This window comes from Parasteatoda tepidariorum, chromosome 3 (genome assembly GCF_982258835.1).
Source record: "Parasteatoda tepidariorum strain Cologne lab strain chromosome 3, Ptep-v5.0, whole genome shotgun sequence".
NCBI lineage: Eukaryota > Metazoa > Arthropoda > Arachnida > Araneae > Theridiidae > Parasteatoda > Parasteatoda tepidariorum.
In genome coordinates, this window is record NC_141757.1 from 94,942,504 (window position 1) to 94,957,739 (window position 15,236).

Below are 15,236 nucleotides of genomic sequence, written 5' to 3' on the forward strand. Positions count from 1 at the left end.
CCCTAAAGTAAATGAACAGCTATGTAAAGAATGGATTCCGAAGTAACACAGTTAATATAAAACAGCAATGCGTTTATTCTGTCGTTAAGAACTTTTATAAAAATTCATTATCTAAATAGAAACCGCTTCGTTACTTCAAAAAGAAAGGCAGGTGAAAAAAATTAAAAAATAGATAAAGTCAACGAAAATTAAAATGTAAATGAAAAGTATAAATAAAATATATAATAAATAGTTGGAATTCTCCTAATTTCATAACATATTTTTTAATGTAGTTATTCTAAATATTTATGATTTTTTTTAAAAATTATATTCTCTTAAATTTAGGTATCTATAAATTATATCATCGTAAATTTAAATATCTATAAGCAATTGTAAAATTTCTAATGTCATTATGAACCTAAATTATTATTTTGTTTCAGTAATTAGCGTTTAAGGTTGATGTTTCCTAATGATTAAGTATGAAGAAACTGCTATTAACGGCATATTTTAAAATCAGGGATTCTAAATTTAACTCAACTTATTGTTATAAAAGAATATGCAGATAAAAAAAGTGTCGATATATGCTTTCATTTTTCTTAATAATTAAAGTTAAACCAGAACTTTTTAAAATAAAGTATTTATAGTGTCATTTTCGCGAACTAGTAAAATGGTATTTTTTTTCTTATAATGGCCAAGAAAGTTTTTTTGAACTATGTTTATGAACGGAAATAATGTGTTAATTACGTAAAGTTTGAAAGCTAATAACCAGAAAAAGTCTAACTTATTTTCACAAAGAGAACGATATAAAGTTATCATAATATCTTTGCTTGCCATCTCCGAGATCTGTGGACACAGTGACGTCATGAGGAGAGAAATCGTAGCTTTAGCTGTAAAAGCGGAGTGAACTAGCCCTTCTATTCTCTTTAGCCCTGGGTGTGGGCAATGTTGCTCGCCTCCGTGACTTTGGTTCACAGGTGCCCACTGGGTAACGTGAAATGAGTAACAATTCCGGCATCTTCTAAGGCGAAGAATAATGTTCAATGTCCACTTGGAAAAGAAAAAAATAGGAGTATGGCTCAAAAACCCTTTATTCGGTTAATTTTAATTTTCGGTTCTGTATTTCTTTACTAAATGTTCGGTAATGAGAAATATAATTTTGAAAATCAGAATTTCCGGTAAACCGTTTCTGTGTGAATGCAAAATCTACCAAATGAATGGCTTTAATATCGATTATTTTGTTTTTATTAGCCAAAATTATGTTGTATTATATAATTATGTATGTTGTATAAAATATTTTATTATTGCTGACTTCAAATATGTAATTAGTTTCTCTCACCATACTACAGTTAACGTTTCCCTATAATTAACTTTTCCTCGTGTGCTTCTGAACAGGTCAGAATACTTAAGCGCCTCAATTGCGTACAATGATCTGGACGAGCAGAGGTTCCTATGCAATTTTAATCGTGTTGATGCTTCCTAATTTTCATTGAAGTTTTCTGCAGCATTTACTCAATCCTCTGTTGTGTATACCAATTTAAACTTGTACATTTTGACAAAATTTTAAAAATTCTGCAACTTTAGGATCAAAACTAATTTCAGATTTAAAATTTCCAAAGCCGAATTAGCCCAAGATTAAGTATTTGTATTAAAACAAAGAAATTGTTACATAGTAATTCATTATTAAATAAATTTAAATTAAATTATGCAACTTTTAAAAATTTTCGCTTTATATATTTGAGTATGAATCCGTTCCATAAAAAGAAAGTTCAAATATCATCCAGATTGATATGCCTCACAATATAAATTTTAAAAATTGTAGGTAAACTTTTTGAGTAAATAGTATAGTAAATAATGAATGTATTAGGAGTAAGACGTTTAAAAAATTAGCAATATAATGTTCTTGTTTTTTCTTTAACCTCAAAAAAAAAATACACAAAGATCAGAGAAGTAAAGATAAGTATAAATTACTATTTTACAAAAGTAATTAAAACTTTTCTCCAAGAAAAACTGTTTTCTTTTTGTGCTTAAGCACTTCTTTTTATTTAATATCTTCTTAGTAATAAAACATTAAGGCTTAATCGTTTCATTCATTAGGCTGCCTAATTGAAAATCTAATAATTAAGTTCCTAATTTACATAACAAAAGAATTATAATTTTTTTTACGAAAGGATTTTTAATTTCTGCTTACATAGAAATTAACTGCATTCTTATTTAAATTATTCCATTGACTAATAGCATAAGTTAAAATTTTATGGAATGTGAGTTAAAATTAATTTGGTAAAAAAGTGATTGAAGAAAATGAAAGTTTTTTCTTAAGATTTAGATTTTAATTATTATGCTTTTTTTTCTATTATTCATACGATTCAGATTAATATCTTAATTTCTTATTCTAAAATAATTCATTCTTTCTTAATTCCGGGCATGTGCTTCTATACAATTTACTAAATGTTTGAACACGTAAGCAAAAACTAAGTAAATATAAAAAGCGCATTTATTGACTTTTTAGCTCTATTACAGAATTTTTCTATTACATTTTTACACTTTTAGCTTTTTTTTAATTATTTTAATAAATTTCATGTTTTCAAATATTTTAAAGACGTATTTTTGAAAAAGATGAGAACTTTTTTATTCAAAAATAAGTACATAATGAACTTATTTAAGGATTTTTTAATTATAAATATATTATTAGAGTAATTTAATACTGTGCTTAAACAATCGCACTAGTACGGTTGGTTGAAAATTTGTGTTTTGTGTTTTATGCAAAACTTGATGAGATGTATTGTAAAAAATAAGATAAATAATTACAAAAAATGAGCATAAACAAAAAGTATTGAGATAAAAGCATAATATGTTCTCAAATTAAAGATTACTTATTATTGTTACATAATAGAAAGATGCTAAAGCTTGATAACTTTTAGTATAAAGCAAATATAATACACAAACTGTATTATGCTTCTTAAATTTTGCATTGCGCTTATTATTTTATTTTGCATTCCTTTTATTTTTATTCACTTTCTTCTTCAATGATAAACATTTCAAATTATGTTGGAATCTATGCAAATTACAAAACCCTATCTATAAATAATTATCCCATTTACACCATTTTTTTACACACTTCGAACAAGCATACTTTTATAATTTTGAAAACTAATTTACTTAGGAAATTCTGAAATAGAATGAAACTTTTGAAACTTTTCAAGCTCCCTTTGTCAAGGCAAATATTAATTAACAATATTTCGTGATTCCGCGAAACAATACTTCAAAGCTGTTTATTCTTTGTCATCAAAACTAATTTATTTCACTGTTTCGTTTCAACTTTTGGCAGAATAATAGAGGAGGCTGTGTTGCCAATTTTGGATTCGCAGATTTTCTCTAAATTAAGGAATTCTAATTTCCGTTCATAATGTAACTATTTTAGATTACAAAAAAAAATTAACATTATTTCATTTCAATCCAAAGAAATGCATTTATATTTCTATGAAACTAATCATACATGTATAATTGGAATTGACAGGAATCATGCATGCATAATTGGAATTGACAGGAACGAAATTGCGAGTTATTCTAATTAATTTCCAACACAGTAGAAAAAGGTTTTTCAAAATTAAGCATAAATGTATTAAAATAGCTCCGAAAGAATCTTAGTCGAATCTGAGAACCGTATGCAGGTTTCGCGCCAAGAGCTTCAAATTACTAGACAGTAAATTAGCGAAATATCAAAAGTGTTTGCAGAATTTCAAAAGACTTAGCAAGCGGTAATTCTTAAAAAAAAATTTATGAATATTTTTTTTAATGAGCAGTAAATAAAGGAGAGGATTCAAACTGTAAATGTTTTATCGTCTTTGAGGAAAAGAGATAAGTTGATGTTAATTTTTGATTACTTCTTAAACTCGAGCAGTAATATAAACCTGAAGCAACATTACCTGTAGTATCTGAGGCAACATTTGATGTTTTTTGTATTTCATTTTTAATAAAACATTTCATCCTTTAAGTATTTTATTTCTTTTAATAAAGTATTTTTACTTTCGCGATTGTAATCATTCAGCGAAAAAAGATCGCTGTAGAAAATCAGTTAGTTGAATAATTTAATTCTGTTTTATTGGTTTTTATACTACTCACAGAGATTTTTTAACAAAATTCATTGGTGGGTTTAACATGCTCATTTCCAGCCGTGTACAGGTGGTTATACTATATAGATTGTTGAAAAATGGTAATCTATGAAAATAAAATCAAAGTTAAATTTTCTTATTTTAGCAACCATTTTAGTTTTTAAATTTTGCATTAAGTTTATTTTAATAAACAATATGTAATTTTCATGGTAACACATATTTTCTAGAAAAATAGCTGAACGATAATATTCATCTAGCTTCCACTTAACTCGCTTTATTGACGCAAACTCTTCATCACGTGATATCGCGTGATCCAGCAATGACTATATTAATCTCTATTTTAGGAGCAGGGGGTTAATTTTTTTCTGATGCTTACATACCCTCTCTTGTTGCTTACATTATCTGGACTTAAAATAAATCTAATTAGTTATGCGACATATCTTAGGGACATTACTGTAATCGAATAAGAAATACAAGACTTGTTTAGGAAAATTCTTATTGATGTAATTTTCAAGATCAAGAAGAACATATATTTTTCATTTCAGTAGAAAAAACATAATTTGTTTCGCCAAATTTACAATTTTATCACATTTTGTGAGGTACCGAATGCTTAGCGAGAGCCCTGCTAATTATTTATTACTCAGCATGTTTTCCAGATCATGTATTCACTATTAAGCATTGAGACCAAGTCACTCTACTCAATAATGAATGTAAGCGGTATTCAATATCGATTATATTTGTTACAATAATTTACAAAATAAAAAAGTGCTGAAATAAATTTCAAGAAATTAAAACTAAATGCAATGCATCTAAATAATGGGATTAAGTTGAATAAAATGAACTTTTTTAATCTTCAAGAAAATGAAAACATTTCTACAGATATTCTAAAAGAGGATCAGAACGTGGGTAAAGAACGTGTTATATTATTTATAAGCAGTGAGTAGGTTACATTTCCCCTCAGCATAAATCATAACTTTTGCATTAAACTAGCCGTTTAATTAGTTTAAGCTTTTCATAAATCCTTTTTAATCTTACATGAAAACCGATTTCAGCTAAACAGCCTTTCACAATTGTGAACTGAGAGCATCATCAAGTAAAAAAATCATTCGTTGGCGAAATATTCTTATCTATTTTCTGAAAAAAATATGACAAAAATAAGGAGTATTGTTATTCCTTATGCCAAATGTTGCAATTAGAATATCAATATCTCTTACTAGATTAACTTTCCTTGTATGATCCTTGCAAAGCCTTTCACTTCTGTAGCCATGAATCTTTCGTCCTTCAATCTATCAGCGCCTTCAGCAAACTATCAAATGTGTTTAACACTTTTATTATTTCTAGATAAAGCCGTTATTGAGAAACATTAGTTTTGTCTAACTTAGGGACTATCCATAAAGGACGTAGGTAAATGATAACGAAAAAAATTGTATTATACTCAATAAACTTTAGTAAAATGTATTACGTAGAAAATATTAAATGAAAATATATAGTACTTTCTATGTAATATTGCATGGAAATTACCGCAATATCTTCATAACATAGAAAATATTACATGTAAGCAAGTAAATATACTTAAAATGTGTATCAAAAAATTAAAACAGTGATTTAAGAAATTTATAGCTGGAATAGGATTTAGGTTAAAAAAGAGTTCTTGAAACAAATCCATAATAAAAGGCGTAATCCTTCTTTAAAATGCTCTAGTTTTAATTCAAAAATGCTTGACATATGGTGCCATTTAGCAATTTTCTATTTTACATTTTATGAAAATCTTTTATGAATCAAGATCAAATTATAATTTTTTAATATGATGACCATCAACCATGTCATCACATATCATCCGCGGTGAAGTAAATTAGCACCCTCAGAGGGGATACCAGTACAAATGAACTGCACTGCCCTCTATCGAAAAGTTTTTGAATTAGAACAAAGAACTAGAGAAGAAAACTTATACCATGCTACAAAAATACGTCTCAAGAATTTCTCTAACCAAAACCCTTTTTCGTAGCAATTATCTTAAAAATCATTAATAATAGAATCCTCCTAGCTAATATCTGTATTCATAAGAGTTTTTGGGTGTGTGAGTTCGTTGCTCTTATGACTCCTGATTTTGAACAACAGATGAAAGGGAGATTTTCACCAACCAATCCCAAAAAAAAGTTTCAAAATTTCAATCAAATCACTCGAAAGATACGTTTTAAAAATTAGTTGTTTCCTTATTGGTTTAGCATCAGTCATTACTTAAATTTGGAATATCTAAAACACAGTTAACTGGAAAAACATAGTTTATTTTTTCAACTATTATAAAGATAACAAATATCAATGATATTTCTGAGCTTGTAGTTAATAAAAAAAAGGAAGTTTATTGCATGTCCTGCAATATTTGATAAATTTTTATTTGCTTTGTTGTACAAGCTCAATGATAACCATGAATGCACATGCAGAAATTGTTAGGGAATAAGTATTTCTAGCCTTATCATTTTTACTTTTAAAGTCTTCTGACATTTTACTTTAAGTCTCTAAATGTTATAGATTTTAATCTGTTTCGATGAAGCAAAAAGTAACAGCAGCATTTTGTGTAAATTTTATGAGGTTTAAATAAATTAAATATTCAAACAATTATTCAAACTTGTAACGAGAAAAATTAATAGTTAATATAAACTATTAATTTAATAAAATTTCACACTTTTCTACAAAACACATAAGATTCTTTACCGTAACCCAAAAATTTTTAACTGTTTCTATTACATATTCGCATGGTTTAATCGTAGAAAATGTTGCAATATTTCTTTTCTTCAATCCAATCCCTGGGGAATATTTTCAATCAAAATAAGAATCTCATTTTGAAACCCACGCTTAAAATAAAGTTTAAAATTCACCAACCTACCTTAATTTAACTATTTCTATCCTGTATCAAATATGTGCATAGTGCCAATGCATTTGGTTGCTTTGAAGTATATACTTTTGAAGTATATATTTTTGCAATTTATCAGATTGTTTTATTTCTAATATCTCAAAGTCACATATATTTAAGTTATGGCTAAGTTAAGCAAATCAAGGGAAAATCAATACTATCTATGCTTAGAATAATGTACGTAATTATTTTTTCTTCGGCCTTTTAAAACAATGTTTATAAAAAAGAAATTATTTCTCAAATCAGTGTTTTCTTTTAATAATAATAATTGTCTATAAAATCTTAGCCTGACCAAGTTTTTTAGTGATTTCAGGTCAGTTGAGGCGCGTGAAAATGCAATAAACAGAAAAGTAATAGTGCCATGCTAGAATATAAAACAATGAATATCCTGAACACAAAATGGTAACTTACATTGAGAAAAAAAATATGGTCCAAAGTTATAGAATATGGTAAAATTTATAATATTTTTGGCTCTATGGGAACACCAAGAAGCTGGGTAATTTTTATATAAACGCTTTGGTAATGATATTGATAAACTTAACAAGAAAATATCGTTTTATAATTTTATGAAAAATTTTGGCAAATGCGATAAAATTTCGTAATTGTATCATATCTTATAACATGGTATAAAAACTATTCTTCGGTTAAATCCCCTTTTCAGTTTTGTATTCCTTAATAAATGTGGGAAAATAACTTCTGATAAACCGTTCTAATAAACCAGAAATTCCGACCATTTCCATAAGAACGGGAAAATTACCAAATAAATTGCTTAAACACCGAAAATTTGGCTTTATTAATGAGAATTACGTAATTTGTTTCCCTCCAGAAATGTCAATATCATACAGCACAGTTATTTCAATAGAATTTTTTTTCTTCTTGTATGAAAGGCCATCAACGGTTGTAACTTCAAAACAACTTTTGGGGAGTAAATATTAAATAAATTTTAAAAAAAGAAAGAAAAAAATATTATTTCATTTTTTTTTTCATTTCCATCATGTTATTTTTTTGAGTTACTCGCTTAAGAGAAATAACTAAATAAAGTAACAAGATAGATAAAATTCTTATTTCATCTTCAAATTACTAAAATAATAAAAGCTTCCTTAAATAATGGTATAAAATATATTTCAAAAGTAAGAGTTGCGTAGAAATTAAAAACTTTTCTGCAATTCAATGCCAAAGAAATATGTATACTTACTGGAATCATAATCAAAAAACTTTTTATAAGAAAATCTAATTATATTTTTTTAACAAAAACTCGAGAATTTCTCTCTATATAATTTTACTGAATTGTAGTTTAATAAACTAGCATTTGAAATTGTATACTTTCCTTTTAACACAGGAAAAATATGTATTTACAATTGCAAATACAAATCTGTTTTAGTTAGAAAAATACTTTTTTTTTTCAATTTAAACTGACAATCAAGGAGAAAAAGAAATACAATTTTGCTTTATATATTTAATATTTTATTACTCCATATTGTTTAGAAGTCCTCAGAAGAGAATATATATATATATATATATATATATATATATATATATATATATATATATATATATATATATATATATATATATATATATATATATATATATATATATATATATATATATATATATATATATATATATATATATATACACATATATATATATATATAGCTTCTTTCTCTTTTAAACTTCTTTATTTTACTTTTGATTTTACTCTTACGTTTCAATTTATGTTTTTTTATAGATTTGTTTGTAGTTCTAGATATTATCTATTCTAAGACCTTTATTTTTTAAATTGCTTGAAATATAACTTAGATGTTTTACATTTATCGATTGTAGCTGACTTACAAGTAACAAACAGTTTCTCTATTTCATAGAAAAATAGGCAGAAAGAAATAATCCTCCATCAGCCAAAAATATTTTGAAACTAGATACAAATCTGTAACTTTGAAAAGTTCTTTGAAAAGAAGAGGAGGAAAATTATTTTCATTTTCTTTCTCTTTTCTGATATTTTGAAAAAACTTGTTTTTGTTAGAAATGTTTATGTTGAACAATTTCGGTGTTTTTATTACCTAATACATTGCCTATACATATGCAATCGTGGGTAGTAAGAGCCTGATCTTTCAGATTTAGCGATAAGGAAGATTATAAAAATGTATAAGATGCCTTTGTTTGTTTTCTACTCTCAAAGACATAAAACGAAAGAAGAGTATTGCTTTTGAAATACTTTCTTGCTATAAGTAACATCTTCAAGGCTTTCAGTACTCCTGAAAGTATTTTAAACACAAGTATTTAAAATACTTTCAAAGTATATTTATCAAAACAAGTATTATTGATAAATATCTGTCATTCATTTTAAGTTATGTGGCTAAAAACGAATAATAAATTATATGAACATTAAAAAAAATGTGAAACTTATATAATACTGAGTTTAGATTTTTAAAATATAGCTTTTGATAAAGCATTTAGCCATATTTTTTAATTGAATAATTGTATGCATGTGGAAAAAAAATTCTGTTAAAATTACCAACTGTATGGTAAAAAAATTCTGGAAAATTAAAAAAAAACATAATTTTGGTTATAAAAACCGAAATATACGGCATTTAAACCATTCATTTGGTTTTTTTTTTCTCCGAAATTAAAATTTTTATTACCACGCAATTTATATAAATGCAAAACTGAAAAGTAAATTTAACCGAAAGAAGGGTTTTTAAGCCATGCTCTAGGATATCCAGATAAAGTTACAAAATTATACTTCATTTACCAAATTTCTTAACGTATTATAAAACCATATTTTAGTGCTTATTTTACCAAAATGATTACCAAAGCGCTTTGGTAAAAAGAAAGATTTTTGGTATTCTCATAGAGTTTAGGACAGACAATACATTTTACCATATTGTGGTAGCTTTTACCATATTTTTTTCTCTGTGTGCGATACTTATCCAAAGAAGAGAGAAGATTTTTTATTAAAAATAGCGTTCCAGAAAGATGGCCAGCAAATAATGAACCACAACGTATTTAATTGTTTACGCTTCTGGCTTTTATATCTTGTGCACATAAACGCAACTTAAGAATATTTTCTAAAAACCTTCATCGCAGATACTTTTTACAGCATTTGCTCTTTTAGAATACCTTCTAGACTATTGTTAAGGGAAAAAAATTCTAATTATTGCAGCTACCGATGAAATCTAAATCATTACAAATATATACAATACACACTTCTCTGAAAGAAACTAATATATAATTCTGATATAAAAGCAACAGCAAAATCGCAAAATATAGCTTAAAAGGAATAGTTTTAGTTCAAATCCTATTGATATTTGAACAGTTAGGGGAATTCACGATCAAGGTTGGCTAAAGAAATTGGGCTTTTTAATCTCCTGGTTAGTAAACTTCTTTAACCCACCTTTCGAAAATTTTTCACCCATAACTTAATTTTAGAACTTTCACTTAAGTAGTACTAAAAAATTTGTGATAAGCTTTAATAGAAAATTACGAAATTATTAAATGGGAGTCATTTTTCTAAAATTATTTGAAATTAGTCATATGAAGGGGATATAATTTGTGATAGGTATGAGTAAAGTAAAACAATATGACTATCACTCTAATGTTGGTACAAAACTAGACATACTGTAATTTCGATTTAATAATAAATAACATTCCTCATTGATGAAACAGAAAACTGATTTCCTATTTATAGAATTCGTCAAAATAAAATTTATTAAAAACAGAAACATTAAATAAATAATCCCAAGAAACTGAAGAGTCAATATACACTCCATAACAAAAAAATTGACGCACCAAGAAGTAATCATCCGATTGCTTTGAAATTTCGTATGCATGAATATTTTGAACAGATATAGCTGGAATGATGCTGACTGTGGACGTATAGTCTTTACCGACGAATCCCGCTTCCAACTGTGTCCTGACGATCATCGAAGACGTGTTTGGAGACGCACAGGGCAGAGGGGAGATCCTGCCTTCACTATTGCACGCCGCACCGGCCCTCAACAAGGTATTATGGTCAGGGCTGCCATTTCCTTTGACAGCCGGACCTTTTGGTCGTCATTAGAGGTACACTTACTGCATAGCGGTACGTCGACGATATCCTAAGACCTGTTTTGCTACCGTTCCTTTTGCAGAGCCCTGGGCTGGTTTTTCAGCAGGGCAATGCCAGACCACATACGGCACGTGTTGCTGTGAATTGTCTGCAGGCTTGTCAAACTCTTCCTTGGCCTGCCAGATCACCAGATTTCTCTCCCATCGAGCATGTCTGGGATATGATGGGAAGGCGATTGCATCTGGCACGGAATGTTGATGATCTCGTTCGACAATTGGACCAAATTTGGCAGGAAATACCGCAAGAGACCATCCGGAAGCTTTATCGGTCCATGCCACGCTGTGTGGCAGCTTGTATCCAGGTTAGAGGTGGGTCAACACCTTATTGAACTTGTTACTGGAACTCTGCAATAAATTATTCAATTGTTCTGAAATTTTAATCATTTACTATTCTGTACATTGTCTTCCTATCCACCAATTTTCGTTTCAATCGGACAACTCCTTCTTGGTGCGTCAATTTTTTTGTCATAGAGTGTATATTGATTGATTAAAACATTGACATGGTTCAAGAGCTAAAAAACAAGCTCCCATTTTCAAAACTTGTCAGACGTGAATGAGAAGTAACAAAAATGATTTAAAAAATAAAACGTAAAGTTGTCATTAAAAAATAGAAAAATAAAGATGAGAAAAAAAACTAGAAAAACCACAGTAGCCGAGAGAGAGTAAAAAAGATTCTTGTTAATATATTTTTGCTTTTTACAGTTACAAATTATACCCTCTTCTTTTTCTCTCTCATCAGTCTTTCAAATGGGAATCTAGTCAGGAGTCTAGTCAGTCTTTAAAATGGGAGCTTGAAAGGCGTCGTCTGTTGTTTCCAATTTTTATATTTTTGAAGTGAATGAAGTTTTTAATTAGAAAATTACAAACAATTTTAAAGCATCTAAAATATTTTTAAATACCTCTGCACTGTAAAAAATTCCAGAAAAAATTAGGATAAATTTCATTACCGTAAAATCCATCTTTACTGTGAAATGTAATGCAACAGGAAATCTGATATACCGTAAATATTACAATAATATTTATTGTAAAAATCACTGAAAATATGCAGTTAAATAAATATTACAATTAAATATAGGGTTTAAAATTTTAGGGTAAAGATGGATTTAGCGGTAAAATTAATTTCACAGATTATGCACATTGGGGGCGGGTGCTTTTTACCGGAATTTGATCCGGAATTTTTTGTAATGTAAACTCCTTTTTAAGAAGGGTTCCAAAGCTCATAAATTTTAATTTTGCATCGAGATTTGACAGAAATGTTATTCTGTTCTTTTAAACTTTATCAACGTACTAAAACATTTGTTAAAAATATAAAAAAAATTTCATTTTCAACTGTAAGTTGTTTTTATAAAGTAAAAAATAAGTAAATTAGTTTTTTTTTAGTATTTCTTAACTTGTTTCTTTTTGTTTAGTAAATAATTCAGTAACTACAGTTGTTGAAACGTATGAATTTGTGTAGGCCGGACCTTTTTGACCCTCATATCCCATAGCAGTCTGTTGACAGAGTATTTACTATCTTATTATCAATAAAGTAAGATTAAAGTAGTAGTTAAGATAGTTTAAAACAAATTCTTTTAAAAACTTATGCTGAATATTTATAAAAATAATAAAACCTGCTATTGCAGTTTACATAAAATAAAAACGAAATCTCTTTAGTCCGAAATGCATACTTTTGAAAGCTATTTTTGTACCAACTGACAAAAATATAAGGAATAACTCAGATGATTTATTACTTTCCATTTTTATGACAGAACCATTAATCGATACGCAAGATGAAAAAGAGACGATTAAAAAACGAGAATGAATAATGTTATTGGTTCTCAGAAATACAAATGCATCAAACAATTGTCCGTTATGCTATACATTTTGAGATTGATCTTTTTCATCCTCATTTTAGAATAAGAAACATTGTGATATGAGTCGCTTAAAAAAGGTTGACAAACCTTATATCTGAATGGAAAATACCCATATTTGCCAAATAAATTTTGAAAATTTATTATATTATGTATTGAAAAAGTTTATCAGATTAAGATTATCCAGAAAAAATTTAATGGCAGAAATATAAGCAATTTTGCGCATCGACGAAATACTGAATTCCAATAAAATATATATTTTACATACAAACTATTATTTTACACGCGAAAATAATCTAGTAGAATCGGTTTTTATACAATGTTATAAATTTCTCGAAAAAATGATTAAATAATAAAATTTATTTAAAATTTATTTAAATAAAATTTATTTAAATGATAAAATTTATTTAATTGATATTTAACCTTATTCAAATAAACCGTCATAAACAACAAATAACATGGTATTTAAACTGTTAACTGTGAGAAAAACTGTTTATGAACTTCATTCCCCTAATACGGTTAAACAGTCAGAATTTTATCTCACCGACTAGGCCCACCTAATGAAGCCACTTAGTTCCCTGCAGATGGCTACATATTATAGCCCAGAGGACCTCCTGCCCAACGAAATGGGGATTCCAGTCCCAGCGTTGACATTACAATATTTCATCCATTCCCTTCAGCATATGAAAAGTTTCCAGTGTTCTACACTCCCCAATTTATGATCCTGGTCATCTTAAAATCAATTCTCTCATTCACGCCTAGATGGCAGCACCGTAGCTAGCTCCTTTCCAGTTAAATTTCCTTTTCACGGTTTTGAAGCCATGCTAGTTGTAAATGGTTAAAAAAAACTTATAGATTTTTATTCATAGTTTTTTAACCATATTAGTCGTAAACTTTTTCAATGCCGTAATGGAAAAAAGTGTTCTTAATCGAATGTTTTAAGATTAATTTATCATAATTTTAGAATGAAAATTATAACTATGTAATAATATATTTATAAATACATAAATCTGTTGTTATGAATCTTTATTTGAGAAAACATATTTGGTTTAATTTAAGAGTTCAAATAGAATATTTAAATGGAAAAGAATCAATTATCAATTCGCAGAACTGTTCTTAATTTAAGCCTCCGAAAATATATTTAAAAAGGTAAAGATAAAGTTATTAATGCTTTTATTAAAAAACTAATTAACAAAACATGTCGTATTATCAAACTTTATCTTAGCTATCTGAGTAAAATTGTTGGTTTAAATTATAATTTTCCTCTCACGCTTCAAATTCTGAGAAAAAATTAATGGGCTCTAATATTAAACTAAAATTTCCAACTAGTCTGTAAATTTATAATCTAAAAAATATTCTACTCTGTAACCCTGAAAAATCTGTCACTCTAAAAAAAATTATTTACCAAGCACAGAAAGTTCTTAAAATTACTATAATATTTTCCCCGACGTTGTGTAAACAAGTTTGCATTTGCTCAATGTTGATTATAGGTATTGCAAAATTAAAGAAAAGTATAACACATCTGTACTTCCTTGCTTTATTCTTTTAAAAGCTTCTTCCAAAAAACTCGAAAAAATTGACGAAACCATAGCGTAATCTACAGTAACAGGTAAAAAACAATAAAATTTAATAAAACATTTATTATACAGGCTGCAAAGTAATACAAAACCAGAATGAAAAGCATAAGAGAAAACCATGAAAGTAAAGATATTTAAAGAAACTAAACTGGTAGAAACGAATAAATCTGTATCTAATTCTACAAATCAACCGATTTTTTGTTACAAAGGAAATTTCAATCTTTTACGAAAATTAAAGTTTATTTCTTGAAGTTCTGTTCCAGTTTTAAACACATTTTGCTAAACTAGATTTTAGAAGAAAAAAATGCAGCAAAAATCTGGTTTTTTGCAACTTACAAAGCATTAAAAGTATTAAAAAAATCCAAATTCTATGAAAAAAATGAAAAGAAAAATATATATTTGAAAATTGTTTCAATCCAATTTTGTATTTTTTGGGCAGGAGGTATACTGTTCTATCCCAAAATAAAGTTAAACCCACAGACACAGGAATTTATAAAGTGAAAATTTATTTAACAATTCTTAACAATAAGCACAAAAATTTATAAAATTATGGTGAAATTAATTCCTTCACCTAAATTCAGAAAAAGAGATCCCTTTTTTTCTCACTAAATTTCAAAATTATTAACAAAATCCGTCAACGGATGATGAGAGATGATCACCTAAGAAGACTATAAAACAATGTCTTCAAAAATAACAGACACTT